Source organism: Galleria mellonella, unplaced genomic scaffold, assembly GCF_026898425.1.
Source record: "Galleria mellonella isolate WM207_F2 unplaced genomic scaffold, CSIRO_AGI_GalMel_v1 utg64, whole genome shotgun sequence".
NCBI lineage: Eukaryota > Metazoa > Arthropoda > Insecta > Lepidoptera > Pyralidae > Galleria > Galleria mellonella.
Genome location: NW_026442133.1, coordinates 2,060,511 through 2,076,333, shown reverse-complemented (window position 1 = coordinate 2,076,333; position 15,823 = coordinate 2,060,511). Strand labels below are relative to the sequence as shown.

The 15,823-nt window shown below is 32.5% G+C and overlaps 1 protein-coding gene and 1 long non-coding RNA gene across 3 annotated transcripts in view; one reads left to right on the top strand and one right to left on the bottom strand.

Annotated features, from left to right (window-relative positions):
• LOC113512561 (nucleolar and coiled-body phosphoprotein 1) overlaps nt 1–15,823 on the top strand; it is a 102,617-nt gene that overhangs the window by 29,718 nt on the left and 57,076 nt on the right. Inside the window, exon 1 of one of the 2 annotated variants that reach the window (XM_031906906.2) lies at nt 8,360–8,921. The exons of the other annotated variant lie outside the window; for it this stretch is intronic. The gene's annotated coding sequence lies outside the window, so the exon portion shown is untranslated. Of the gene's footprint in view, nt 1–8,359; nt 8,922–15,823 lie in introns of those variants that run through there. 2 annotated transcript variants of the gene reach the window in all.
• On the bottom strand, nt 545–13,822 carry LOC128201886 (uncharacterized). The gene is made up of 6 exons (XR_008253494.1): nt 13,723–13,822; nt 12,332–12,557; nt 10,523–10,959; nt 7,489–7,698; nt 1,449–1,534; nt 545–1,370 (listed from the first exon to the last, which is right to left on the bottom strand). It is a non-coding gene; the product is annotated as an uncharacterized LOC128201886 (long non-coding RNA).

Genomic DNA, 15,823 nt, shown 5'->3' with positions numbered 1-15,823 from the left:
TTGTAAACAAGTCCATTTGAATAAAGGTCATTTCAATTTGAAATTTTTATATTAATATAATTACTTCATGTCATACGAAACATAACAATATATGAAATACGTAGTAGATTTTCATGGATAATTTGTGTTGGACGTTTGGTAATAGCTTGCAACCGATGAAGTTAGTTTATTGCTTCGTTTCGCATAACAAGTGTAAATGCAATTATTCGAAACTGGAGCATAACGCTGTGCAAATGTCCACTGATGGACAAGTACAGTAATGTCGTCCGTTACAGGCTACCACGTTATTATATTAAATTAATGTGTTACCTGACAAAACTACTTGATTATTAATTTACTAGAACTTAATTAACAATAATTGATAACCCCGTCTAAATCTGTCTCTCAAATTAAAATATTAAATTGATAGTTTAGCGGATGTATTTAGAATTTAAGGCTTAAAAGTAATTCTAACTTATTAGTTAGAATTACTTTTAGGTCTTAAATTCTAAATACATCCGCATACTGCTATTGCAATATAAAAATTGTAATAAATTTGCTTCCTGCTAGTGAAGATTTCGATATACTATAATATCGAATTGAAAATATAGTTTTAAAGATATAGAATGATTGTTCAGAATTAGCTCCATTATTTGATCTTATATACATAATCAAACAAAACAAAACGGAGAGTAATATATGTTAATTTATGTCAGCACCTTAAGGGATCGGCGGATAGCATAGGGGGCAATGTTCTGTAATCCTAAATATGCCATTTTTATTTTTTATTTATTAGATTATACACTGACTAAAAGTAATCCAAGTCTTAACTAGAGAGAGACTTTGTACAAAAGTAATATGCATGCGTCTCACTTGTGCTTGTATTGTCAACTAGTTTGTATTGCTGCGTTTCGGTTTCAAAAGTGAGATATGGCAGTAAAATAACTAGGTTTGGAAGCATATTACTTAATATCGTCAGATATTCTGGGATATTCATAGTTTTTTGTCTATAGTCAATCAAGTACCTAATAGTAAAAATTCCGTGATGTCAATCGTTTCCTCTTCTCAACAAATTTCACGATAAATATATTCATATACATATAATATAAAATTAGAATCTTGATAAGAGTAGAGAAATATATGTATCTATTACCCTCAAGTCCGGTATGCTGTTGCATCGTACGTATGTAGGCACCGTCGTGCCATCTTTATATCTCCTGTTTAATCATGTTAAACATTAGCCGGCAAACTGTGCGAACAGCGAACAGTTGTCGTTACCTCGCTCTGAATAATTCATTCAGTGCATTATTTAACATCTCCACGCTGCGTTAAAATCTCATCAACAACACCTAGATACAGATTGCACGCCAACTGTGAACGTTGTGGGGTTCCTAGACAGAAAGCATTCAACGCCTGTTACCTTTTTGTTTCGTGACGAAATAATCATTTGCAATTGTGTCAATATTTACTCGTGTTAATGACGCATGAAACTGTATTGCATCTATATTATTGTGCAACGGGCCTGTTGTCTGCATGTTTAACTCTTTTCTCACACCTGCTGCAAAAAATGTGCACACTGTAAAACTTTAAAAACAATTCTCACACTTGTACCTCATGTTACGCAAACGAGCATAACGTGACGATTCTAATTCCACAAAAGATGCGCCGCTTCTGTTGTTCTGTTCTCATTAAATTTCTGTTCTAAATTACACAATACTTAATTGATATACTGTCGGTGATATAATCCGATCATACTTATCCATATTATGGTTCTTTGTTAACACAACACAAAATGGGAATAATTTTGATTAATAACTATTCAGCCTACATCAATTCGATCTGTCATCGCTATTACATTTAAACTAATCAAACTTTGTAAATAATTACATTACGTCACCGCTTATAGTCAGTCAATCATTCTACTATGAAATTAATATAGATCCAAATAAATTTGTCTTACTAATCGTAAGAATGTTACAGAATCATATGATTACTTCCTCGACTAGTTATTATACTGTCATTGTCGATGATCGAAAAGGTATAGTTGCTTCTAATTATCAGAGGCAATGATTATGCTTTTATTTGTTAATAGTGATATAATTACTAAGTAAACTTGCATAATGTAGGTGATCGATTTTCTTTGTAATATTTAGTGAACTTTAATGACGCTAAAAAGTGATACAAGAAATTGTTAAAGACGGTTTACGTCAAAGTATGAAGGTAATAGGGAGGTTCGCCAATAACAACGTAAATTGTTAAAGAATACGTATAAAAGTTCACGTACCGTTTGATTTCATTTTAGGAAGAGCACTTTATCCGAAATTGACTATTTTAATGTTATTTGATGTTATTAAATTAGATGACACTAATAGTCAATGGGAATATAACATGCTAAAGCTGTGGGTACTGAAAATAATGTGACATGTGTAATTTTTTAGTGTTATTTGCTAATCCTAGAATATACAATTATATACTTTTTAATTTAGGAAATAAAAAATCCTAATCCTAAATCCTCCATGCTCCACGCTTTGCTTACTGCAGTACAATGATTTGATAATTTATTTCAGTAGAGAAAAATTAATAAATATGAATCTTGCAATGTCTACTTTATATATCTTAAGTACAAATATCTTTACATAAACAGTTTACACCCTCGAGGTAAAGCACCCGTGTGTTTCATTTTATTAGCTCGTTTCCTGTTTTTATTCAAAGAGCCCGCGGTCTGGTCTGGCACTCGTTAATAAACAATGTTGTGCATCAAAGTCATAATTCTGAGGATCGTTTAATTTTGTCCCATTACAAACTATAAGGATAGTAAAAGTAGCTAAACAACGCTTTAAACGTCCTCGCAGGAACTTTGCTACATTATGGATGATGTCGGCGAGCGTGAAGTGTGAATGTTGAATCGTGATGTGTTATTTAAATCTATTGACTTCCTTGGTATTATTCATTTTGCATATTATGTGTACCTTGAATATAATAATAATAAACTATCAATAACGATTATATCATCACTAACCCCTAATACAAGCTCTTAGTTTTACATAATTTTTTTATCTATAGTAAGATATATACAAAAAATAAAAATGTTACAATTGATAATAACTATATCGGCAATACGAGTAATTTATCCATAATGTTATTAACATTTATAGGGACAACAGTAGCATAAATATCATAAAAGTTTACTATTACATTAACTATGAGTTTATAGGATTTTGTTTCGAATTTTCCTTCTCGCACTAATAGGACTTTGTGTAAAAACCATACTTGTTTTAAAATATTTGTATTACGAAACTCTCACGGTAAGCAATAGCTTCGTGACGATAGGATGTTCGCAGTTTTGCATCACAAATAAACTCGTCGTGCGTCGTGTGCATCGCCACATCGTTAGGTACGTGGGGTCACTCGCCCGCCGTTTGTGTACAGCATTGTCAATTCTGCTCATTGACTCCATTAGAATGGTAATGGTGTCGGTGCACACTGCCATGCGATGTGATTGATACACTGCGGTTTGATTGAATTCCTATCGTGCCTAGACCATTCTACTGCACACTTAGCGGGATTTAAATTATTTTACAAAATTATATCTCGCGAACGTGCGCGCAGTCATGCAACACTCCTTTCTAAGATGCGAATAAACCAAGCGCCTTGTTTTAAAATGCTCGTCACGCATCATTTAAGTGGGTTGGTGGAATCCGTTTATATATGCACGGTCCGAGTTATATGCACCAAATGTGTCAGTATGTAATTACAACTTATTCTAATTAACATTCCGAATCCAAAAGAAATATGAGCAAATAAAACCATACTTATGCAATTCATTTTTGTACCATCGTTACGAAATATGGTTTTGGAATTTATAATCATCAAATAGAGCAAATTAACACATAACCATCTTCGATTTGCTTTTTTATTTTATTTATATTATGAGTTATGTATATGCCGTTCGGATTGCTTTTCAATAGCAACACAATATATGTTTTATACATATGTACATTATTGAAAATATTCTTTTGAGAAATCAAATCAAGAGTATCCGGAATTAAGCAAGCATGAGATACTTCGATCAATGTAATAATACAATCGTATAAAAACATATCATTACTCAAGGCATAAGTAAATGGTGTTTTGTGGTTCCTTTTTATCCCTAAGGGAAAATACATGAATAAAGAGTAACAGAAACTATTTGTAATATTAAATAGTACCATAAGGTGGTGTATGGTGAATATCCTTAAACTTCATGCATCTTTCTCTGATCTTTCTGCATCTTTGCTTTACACAAGTGTGCTGTAATTCTTTGTAGCATAGTATTCTTTATATAGCGCGTCTTGGAATAATTTCACGATGACAAGATGATGTTGCTCGCATTTAAAGTTTACTGTGTCACTTAAACTAGCTGTGTATGGCCAAGCCCATATCATAAATTTTTTTGTGGTATGAAAAATATTCTATACTGTGTATATTTTAAAATATGCTGCTTGTAACTGTCGAAGGTACTCTGTCGAGTCTCAAATATTTATGAGTACAAATTAGTTGTTTGTCAGAAGTTTATCAAAGTTACTCGGCTGCATCGTTGGCCTTCCACCCGTCACGTAGAAAACACAAACGCGTGCTAGAGCCTTAAGTTAAGGCATTTGAGTATCTATCCTAGCATTCGGAAATTTCGAAACGTGTCTTTATGACTAGCTATTGTTAACGAATTCATTACTGACAATTAAAATTATTCTCAAAGGTTAAGTAGACAAGATGTGCAAAAGTGAAGTATAATGTGCAGCTTTCAAAATAACGCTAGGCAACTATTATAGTAAATTGTATTTTAGGGTTATGTAGTCAAAGGTCCAATATTCTTAATTCTAAATAAATTGTTTGAGATCCTTTAATAATTATTGTATTTTTTTAACTCCATGACTTCTTTCTCAATTACATCAGATAATTTACTAAAGTGACGTGATCGATTTTCTATTTATAAATTTGACGCCGCGCTATAGCGGTTGTCATAATAAGTTAATAATAAAATTGATTAACATTGTGTTCTACAATATGGTAAAATCCACTTCAATTGCGGCATAACCAGTTATTTTGATTTAAAGACTAAATTACTGAACTGATTTTTACAAAATTCCGTTGAAAAACTAAGAATAATCTAAAATTACATAAAATAAAGTCAGAATAAGGTGATTAGAATCTTTGAAGCAGACTACCCATTAAAGTTTCAATTATCTTTCTTTAATTAAAATTTTAAAGTATTAAATTCGTAATCGTCTTATATATTCACTAGTATAGTTATTTAGTGATCATATCGTCATAGTCGTAGAATGCTGACGGATCTGTTAAATATTAAATATACATATCCGTCAGTATTCTATTATGATTATGACGATATTTACATAGTAAGGAACCCTAACTAGGAGAAGTTGATTGTGGCTTGACTGATTCTTTTTTTCCATCGACCGGTCGGACGGCATTCATTGACATTTACAATATGTTAACAAACTGGACGAGTCACCTCTGCCTGAGCGAAAAGAAAGTAGCCATCGGGCGCCACGGCGTGTCAATAAAAATCGTGTTTTACGTACCTTTGATTAGATTTTATATTTTGTTTTCTATTACCATTAAAATACGGTACTAATTTCTAAAGATACCATATCAGGGATTTTGTTTGCAGAAGTAATAGAGCAATTAATTGCGCGATAAAATTGTATGTATTCGTTTGTGTTATTTAAGTACGAAGAAAATAAAAGTATTTTGCAATTGCTACTGGTGAGGTTTACCACTATGTTGAAAACAATATTCCCAATTAAATATAATTTTAATTAATGTAATGAAATACTAAAAAACTTTTACTGTTGGATATACCAGTTGAATAGAGAAAACTTCCCTCGTTAAAAATAGTCACAATCAATATACAAGCAAATTGATTTTGAAATTAATTTTTATTTCATATTATTCAATTCAATTTTCGTCAATTATAGTCAACATAAAATCGGAAATCTAGATTCCGGCTAGACTTTCGAAAGAAGAAGAATACAAACTACGCTCGGGTTGTTCACCCGCTTGCCTCACCTACTGGTATTGATTATTTCCGCGACCAGTATCTTAACTCCCAAACAGGTTTCCAAATACATAATTGGCATTTTGCAAATAATAATTGTTTATAATACTCGTCTATTTGTAATCTGTAAGTTAAAATTGTAATAAAATCAAGAGAATCTCTTTCTTTCCTTAACATACATGCACAAATTTTATAGTTTTGCATTATCATTATCTTCTTAATAGAGTATTAAAAGTAATTGTGACAAATCATATATTATTTTTATAACATCCTTATTGATTATAAATATCATTATTTAATTTGTTATTTTACATAGCTCATTCCTTGTAATATACATATTATTAAATTTAAATGACAATACCATTATATTTTCTCCTTTGCTAATTTATTATAACTAAATTTGTTATACAAGATTATTATTATTATTTTGTTAACGACCAACTGACATGTCAATTTGTTGATAAGAAAAAATATGTATAGACTTCGGTTTCTTTTATTCTACTAAAAATAGCAAGAAAGTTGATGTTTCAGCTTCCTCTGTTATTTTGCTATCTAAAACGTCATTGGATGCCTTGTGAATATAAATCTTATCTGTACGGTTACCTCTTTGTTTATTTTCTTCTGTGAATTTATAGAATCTGTGTTTTATCATTTTAATCATTATTACCGCGCTTTATAGAAATTCCTAGAATACTTTAACAAAAGCTGTATTGTCAATACATGAATATATTCTCTACCTCAGTATCAGAGTATATTGTAACAATCTCCACGTGCGAGGTATCTGACAGTTTAATACCACAAAGGACGTACGTAGTAAGGTACGTTCGGGGTTATCTAAAAATCAGCACATTAGAAATTTTACATTTTATTTGCTATTATTTTCATTATGAAGGTAACTTTAGTCGTTAGATATTGTATTAAACCATTTTTTATACTACAAAGTAGGCTTATAATCATTTATTATATATTACAAAACCTTGAAGGTATTTTATCATAGCATTTCTGAAGAATCTAATACTGCCAAATAACTTTTGTATTTATTAAAATTCACAATTACCGACCAACTAAGGAAAATATAACCTCAGAATATATATGCTTTCATAACAACTTTTACGGCGTCATTGAACTTTAATTTGGGGAGACATTTCTCTTAGAGATGCTATTGTACGGTCGCTTGAAATTACAATACAGTTTGCATGTCACGCTTCAGTGGCGACTGATGCTGCGAGTGAAAACACCAAATATATCTGTCTGTAGATTGACACACTGCAACCGACATACTGTTCTACATACATACGACAGAATTATGCGAATTTATACAAAATTATGCATTTCGTTATACGAACATATTTACTACTAGTTTCTCTTAATCGTATTAATAATGCCTTAACATGTTTATCAGTGACAATTTCCACTGAAATATAATATAATAAATCATCAATATAATACTTAACTGTACACTGCTGAACAAAGGACTCCCCCTTGGGGGATTTTGTTAGTAGTTGCCGCGCTTGGCAGGCGAATTGGCAACCGTAGTTAGATTTTGGCGATGTTTTAAGAGGAACGCTGTTGCCCATCTCTTGACTAATAAATTTCCTCAGTCGCCTTTTACGGCATTCTCGGGAATTGAAGGGGTTGCCAATTCTATGCCGACGCCACACGATCTTTATAATAAACAATTATATTGAAACTGTCAATAGTACCATTTATATATAAATTAAATATAAGATATTATTTAAATATAATTTATAATCCAGTTATACCAGGAATTGGAATACCATATTTATTTGATAATTATATTATCATCATTTATCTTAATATCTCCTACAAAGGCAATAGATGCTTTTGGATAAAATTCCCTATTTGGAATCAGTTTTTTTTTTATGTTTTTTTTTTTTTAAGAATTAATTGTTCCTTTGTACTACGGTTAGTGAACAATAAGCAAAGTGCAATAAACTATAGTCGTACACATGTATACGTAAATGGTATTTGGAGGCATGTCTAGTCTTCGCGAAACGTGACGTGAGCCGGCCTTGGCGGTCGGTCTACGTTCGGTCTACGTCGCCGTCAGTCGGACTGTGTCACTCTCTCTGTCACTCTCAATGTTGGTACTGTTCCATCCGTCTCGAATTTTCACATACAACGTTCTAGGAAACTGACTCAGCTGTGTTTTAATGACACTGTTAGCTATATGAATTTGAACTTTATTTCAAAACGTGTAGAGTAGCATTCTGGCGTGTGATAAATGTGCCGGTTTACGGACTTGTGACTCCAAACGTCAATTTATAGTTCTTTCTCTTTTTTTCCCAGTCCCGCACAGCTGCCTTCAGTCAGTATTGTAAAAGCGTTCAACAGATACAGACCGTCACGTGAATTTATCTCGCTACTAAGCCCGTTGTCGAATCTCGAATAGTCGGTTTCATTGATTGGACACAACAACTATCAATTTATAAGAAATTGAGGATACATATAATTGGATTGGTTTATCACAAAGTGTTAAACGAGTTTAATATTAACGGTAAATCTGTCGTTTAATTTGCCTTGTGTAGTTTAATTTCATTGGCATTGTTTTCAAAACATTAAATTCTGTTGTCATGTCGCCTGAAGAAACTATGGTGTGACTGTATCGATATGTAGAGTAGGGAGCGGTACCAACAGAGTGTGTGCGTGTGTCGGATACGGCCCAGTGAACCGCCGGGCCCCTATCGTGTGACCCTAGTGTACAGCTGCAGCTCAAAGCATAATATCAAGAGAGACGGTGACTGATGGAGGATTGTGTGGTGGAACGCCAGAAAGGGCGTCATGCAGGAATTCGTGGTTGGCCCTAGTTTCCCCAAATACCGGCAAAACGGCGGCGACGGAGGCTGCGACGGTACTTGCACCACAGGTTTGCTTTCCACATCCGATTTATGAATACACTTACTATGTGGTTATTACGCTATCGAAATACAGGATGGAAATGAAATGTGATCTTATTAGATCGTTTCTCAAGTATATGATATTGTATTATAATTTGCTAAGATTGAAGATACTAACTCCTTTGGTAAATTTATTTAGACATTGTTGTATAAGAAATATTTGATAGTGTAATAACACCCTTATACCTATGTTGAACCTTGTTGTAGACATTGTCCTGTCATAACTAAACGTAAATGCACGTCAGTCGTGCCTCAGACTGAACGTTTCCAAGGCAAATTGTGAAGGGATAAGCATTAAGCAATTGAAATGATAATGCATATGACTGTGGTGTAAAACCAGAATACGCGATTACGTCATTCAACCAATATTGTATTTAATAAATAACTTATTAATACAACAAAAATAAAACTTAAAAGATACCTACCTACGTCTTATTTGAAAATACTGTTTAAAGATTACGTAAAATAACGCACGTATAAATTGATATACTGATCGATTATATTTTGTATTAAAAATTATAAATATTTCATGGATTGAAGGAAGTCCTAAATTGCTAAATTAAGATCACAAATTCAAATTAACTAATATTATTGGTCGATGCATAGTATTCAAACTACAGACGATGTAGACGAAGGAAGTTACTACTAAAAAAAAAACGCTCGAGTCTATTATGGAAGATCTTACAACTACTGTTTGCGATCCAAAGACGTGAATAACACTATGTTTGGAATGGTGCAATAATATTTACATAAGTTATCATATTCAAAGCGGAGGAGATAAAGAAATACTTCGGTGTATCGACCGACCCAAACAAACAAAGATTATACATATTAGACCAACAGCGACTCATGTTCTGTACAAACAAACAATAGTTTTGATACCATACTTACGATCACTGTATTTATTTCATAGGAACGAAATGTTATATTTACAATAAAGTAGTTAATTCCGTTTATAGTTAAGTACATTGCTGACTCATTGTTTAGTTGTTACAATTAATGTATCACAAAAAGTAGCATATTTACTGACGGTACTAATAAGATTTTTTTCCTAAAATATGGTACGTAATTTACTTGTTTTCATACTTTTCGGTATTTTCCTAATGAAGTGATTGATGAAGGTTAGACCTTTCTATGACAACGACTAAAATTTTAAGCCACATACTGTTAATTGGTAATTTTAAGCCAAATACTAACTTGACAACCAAACTGTAAAGTTAGTATTTGACTTGAATTTTTTACAATATAGACGGGTACAACAATGTAAATATTGTTTACTTCTGGGACATTTTTTAAAAGTATGATAAATATTTCGGTTTCATTCTGCATAATGCTAGTCAGAGACAAACGTTGTTGCCCAAATAAGTTTTTATTCTGCTTTCCATAAAAATTATAAAAGGATTATTACGAAAAGAGCATACAAAAGAAATATTCAGATCACTCCATTTGTTCTCAAGTAATGACCCGACGGACGTCGTCCTATCTTAAATTTATTAACTTTTAGCATCTATTATAGAAATTACAGTTGTATTATAGCAATTTGCTTATTGGTTAGTAACAAAGATTACACCTTAACTTCCACCGTGTTTCGGCGTGAAGCACGGTTTTGCGTCATCTCGGTTGGCACAATGACATGGTCATGTCTGCTTATGAGTTAAACACTCATCGTCAGCAGATTTTGTCGGATGGTTCATAACCAGGTTGTCGTTGGTTGTCCTCTGCCTCTTTATCCTTCAGAAATCCATCACTTGTCTTATTATATGGTTTCATTGTAGCTTGATGGCAAAAATTATTTATGGTTTAAGCATGGTTGATTGAAACAGGAAAATCCCACAATACTACTAAGGAGAACTATTTTAGTAAAACGTTGCATTGAAGACGTAAATTAATAGATACATGCATTTTTCATTTCATACAATGCACAAACTTTGTCTTTGATCATCAAAGGTCCACCCTCAAAACGTGCTAAAATTTAGCACACAGTGCAGCATAATAACTTGATGAAATCTGTAGATTGCAATAAAAATTTACTTTCAAACAAATTGGTGGATGTGAACCAGATGGTGGCAATTATGAAGTGGAACTCCACTTCTGAATTGCTACCATCTGGTTCAATCTGCTAAAATTACTTGTGTTATCAATTGGATCCCATACGACAGAAGGATATACCGAGTTGAAACAACGATAGCGAGATGTGCTTTATCATTCTAAGTATTGCAGTATTTATGTTCTGAACAGTCATAAGTAGAAGAAGGAAGGCAAAATCTTTGCCTTCATTTGGATAATGCAAGCTAAATAGTCCTATTTATACGCATGCACTATAAACATGATTACAATGCAAGAAGAGTCATCCAGGATATCATCTGTTATCACTAAAATGAAGTGTTCTTTTATTATTTATCTTTTTCGGGTGTCACTATAAACTATTGAGATATGGTTGGTCGTGACCTCATTCTATTAAAAAAAAAGAAGTTAAATATGTATACATTTCTTGAGAATACAGTGACATAAAAATAATAAAATTACAAATACTTAAACAGAACAAACTAGTTAAGTATAAACTGTAAAAAATATTCGTGTAGTTTATCGACAGGTGTCACAGAAACCCGTTTCAAAGATGTCCCATACTTGTTTATTATTCGAGATAAGTTGTACCGTAAATTAACGTTTTATATTCTTTATTTTTAAAACACTGCATCCTTGACTTCTTAGGACTCTTACACAAAAATAGCATCATTTCACGATGCGACGTCGTATCATAGAAATCTATGATGAGTAACGTGCCACGACTGCACGATATCATATCATAGAAACTCACGGTGCATTACTGTGCCGCCTGTACAAAGTTCGTAAAAAATCTTAAAGAAATAAATTAATCTGGTGCAGGCGTTAAAAAACTCAACTCGAGCTAATAAAACCCGCGCCTCCGTATGGACCGTGTGGTACCGTCGGCGTCGTATCGTGCGTCGTGGCACGTTGCGATATCGTGTCGTGAATTTACGTTATTCATCGTACATTTTCACGATACGACGTCGCATCATGATACGATGCTGCATCGTAACACGACGCGACGTCGTTTCGTGTTTATGTGTAAGAGCCTTTACTATAGCTATTTCGATAGGATGACACCTGTTATTTTGTCTTCTGTTTATTTTAAACCTATTTTTATCTTTTCTACCGTCGTCAAATATATTTCTTTATTCACAAATACTGTAATTCTGTGACGAATTGCGTAAGTCAAATTGTAATAGGTATCATAAAAAATCTAGGTTGGTGAATAAAAAAGTCACCTGCAGAGCAATATTATTATGTATACCACAAGCTGCACTCCAAGTAATATTGCCAAATCTAATTAACTTTTTACGATTCCGGTACTTACAGCTGTGTCACTTCAATTGTATGATTTTTATCCCACACTCCGCCACTAAGTAGATTGTTCAACACCATTGCTTACATATTTAAACTCTATTAAAAATATATCTGATTTGATGGTTCTCGCTACTTAAAAATTTTAGTATTCAACAAGACAGTCTCTTGGCAATACGAAACATGCATATCTAAAATATCATCTGCTGGAAAACAAAATGAAACGCCAACGCTTGTACCTGGACAGATTGCGAAATTATTTAATTGATGTAGTTTCAGAAATACACAAGCTAATACTAGTCTAGTTCAGTGTTTACTGAAACCCAAGAAAAATATAAAAAATATTACTGTCTATATAATATTTATATATATAATAAATAGTAGAAGTAGTGGTAACACGTATATTTTTGGTCACATATTATGTTATGAAAGATTGTATTATCTACTGAAAATAAGATATACATGTTGAAAGTTTTTTTTCTGACAGGTATATGATTATATATTTAGATTTAATGATAGTACATGGAAATATACGAAGCAATAACGAAAATATGACTTTGTTGTTTTATAACCTTGCAGTAACATAATTTCGTAAATACGCAGTGGCCTCTTGAAAAAGACTGATTGTACATGGTATATTTGCAGAAAAGAACATTACGTGTGCAATCATCAAAATATTTTATATATGCTAAACTTCTATAACTGAGTTGCTTTTAAATAGGGAAATGGATGAATTGATTTCTGCCAATTAAACGGTCGGTACCAAATGTTAGTGGGCGCGCAGTGGGGGCGTAGATATTAAATGCAAAAGAAGGAAATACTGCACTTACACATAGTAACACAAAACAGGTTCTGATCGCAATTTTTTGAACATTTATATTTTTCTATAGAATATCTTTGATGTAATTGGAAATAGTGTGAGCATGATTTAAAATGAAAAGAAAATAAAATTTACATTTTTATGTATGACAAATAATAACTGTCTTCCTCTATCGATCATCAAGTATAATTTATGTACCTATTGTATATTTCATTAGCGATTAAATAGAAAAAGTAATACGGTTAAAAAAATTTATTCATGTACGTATTAATTTATTTATCTGAATGTAGTTTTTCTACTGGTTGATAAAAAATCTTTTAATACTAATTAAAAGATTAATCATATATCAAAATGCATATGTACATAAAATATTACACGTGGAATATTTTATGTACATATGCATGAATGCATGCTTATATATGTATTATATGTGTACTCATGCTTATAATTTTTTTTAGTTTTTTTTTTTATTGATAAATATTCAGATAACTTGTAATTAGATATGTTTATCTAATTTAAAATGTCTATCTCCCTTATATAGAACCGAGGTTAGATACAATATTAATGTTCTCTGCAATTCATACCGAGATAGAATGTCAAATTGTCGTATAGATTAGCGTCCATTATAGATGATATGTTATTAATTCTTTCATATTTATAATATTAATTAGAGTAAGAATAAATATGGATGATTAATCAACGAGTCACAAGCGAACACAAATGTTGTCAAGTATTGTTCCAGTATATAACATTTCGCTTATCATGACAAGCCACTTTTTGAATGTTTATTTAGGTATGCTCAGTCTTTATCAATTATTTTTAAAGGTGCGGTTTCTTAAATTGATCTGATTAATTTCCTCAAAAACACTCAAATCTTTGTGATGGTTGATTAGATATTATCTGACAGTTTACATTCTTTTCTATACCCATACTATAAACTGTATATATTATATCTATATAAAGTGAAGATAAAAGAAGTCTGACAATCAGTTATCATTCTATAACGCAACTATGGCGCAATCGTTACTGACGTTTTCAACAATGCTTATATTTGAGCTATTTAATCATTATGTATATTTATATAACTAAATATAAGAGAGATGTACTTAGACATGAGTCTCCAAATCCTTCGGCAAGTTATTGAAAGGAACTTCGATTTGAGTTTTACTGTATAATCAAACCTGAAATGCGAATATCTGTAGAACTAAAGTAAACCGATATAGTTCCGAAGATTGTCAATCTAGTGGCAATCCTCCGCCCTATCCCCTGCAACATGATGCTACTGCCCACGATGGAGTGGTGGATGGGAGTTGATGGTTGCTTAGGAGTTGAGATTATACTTCGTGGTGAAATATGTGTGAGATTTACGTTCTCCCGCGAAACAATAGTAATATCGGAATGTTGTGACGATGAAGTGTGGTTGAAGTCATAATCAACTGTTTAATTACCATTGTTAAACAGGATCTGCGTTCCCATATTAGGTATGATTAAATTGTTTGTGATTGACTGAAAAAACATCGTGATCGGATTTAAGTGAATAAATTGTAATGGTCGATATATTAAAAAATAATATTTGTTATTTATTTATTATAAAATCCGTCATGAGCTCTGTAAAGGGATCTGAGAAATCAATGTTGCTTTAAAGAATTTAAAATTAACCAGTCATCACAGTAGGCAGGTGGCTCCGCCTTTTCCTTTACATCCTCTTGGATGACACCTGGTCGCCGTAACGAAATAAACAATTTCCGGCGAATGAGTTCAAATATGTATATCAGTTGTGAAAAAAGATGAATCGAGAAAGAATATCTTATCTTATTCTCAATATAGATACTCTTATATATTATACATAATTTTATATGCTAAGAAATAAAAAAAATAATAACACAAATACTCCATTTTCCATTATGAGCCGCAAGTATCATATAAAAAATTAAACAGCTCGTGCGATCCGACTTATCGTATCGTAGATCCCGGCATGTACAAATACATACATAACTTGAACGATGACCCCGTTAACATAACGTTACTTCATAAAAAAATCTCGCCTGCTCGTCGAAAGTACTCGTAAGTGCTCAAGTTATCTGTCAAGAACTATAAAGATAAGAATATAAAACCTAACATTTCAACAATTGGCACTCATTATAACCATCTATCGATTTAAGATCATCAAGTACTATCAACAAATAACATCTAATCAATAAAAATACTAAATATGTGGAAACACATCTTCATCACGTGTGGTCTCGGCATAGAATAAGCCACCCCTTCCTTTCCTGTATGTGTCGTAAGAGGCGACTAAGGGAGGGCGAGGGATGATTAACAGCAACCCTCTTAAAACATCTCCAAAGCCTAACTGCGGTAGCCAATCCGCTTGCCAAGCGTGGTAACTACTGGCGAAATCCTCCAAGGGGGACTTATATTCAACAGTGGACAGTTAATGGCTGATATGATGATGATGATGACATCTTGATCCAACCTATTTCATGGTGGCCATTCTTTGTTGATTATTAAGCGTGACTATACGATTGTGAATAATTGTATTTGCCAAATGGGTCGTGATTGTGAATCTTGCTACAGCGGAACATTTGCCTTGACTTATACTGATTGATTATTGTAATTTTCTACGCCACACTGATGTTACAGTTAACAGTTCTAAATGTATGGTTTTCAACTGACCCAGTTGCG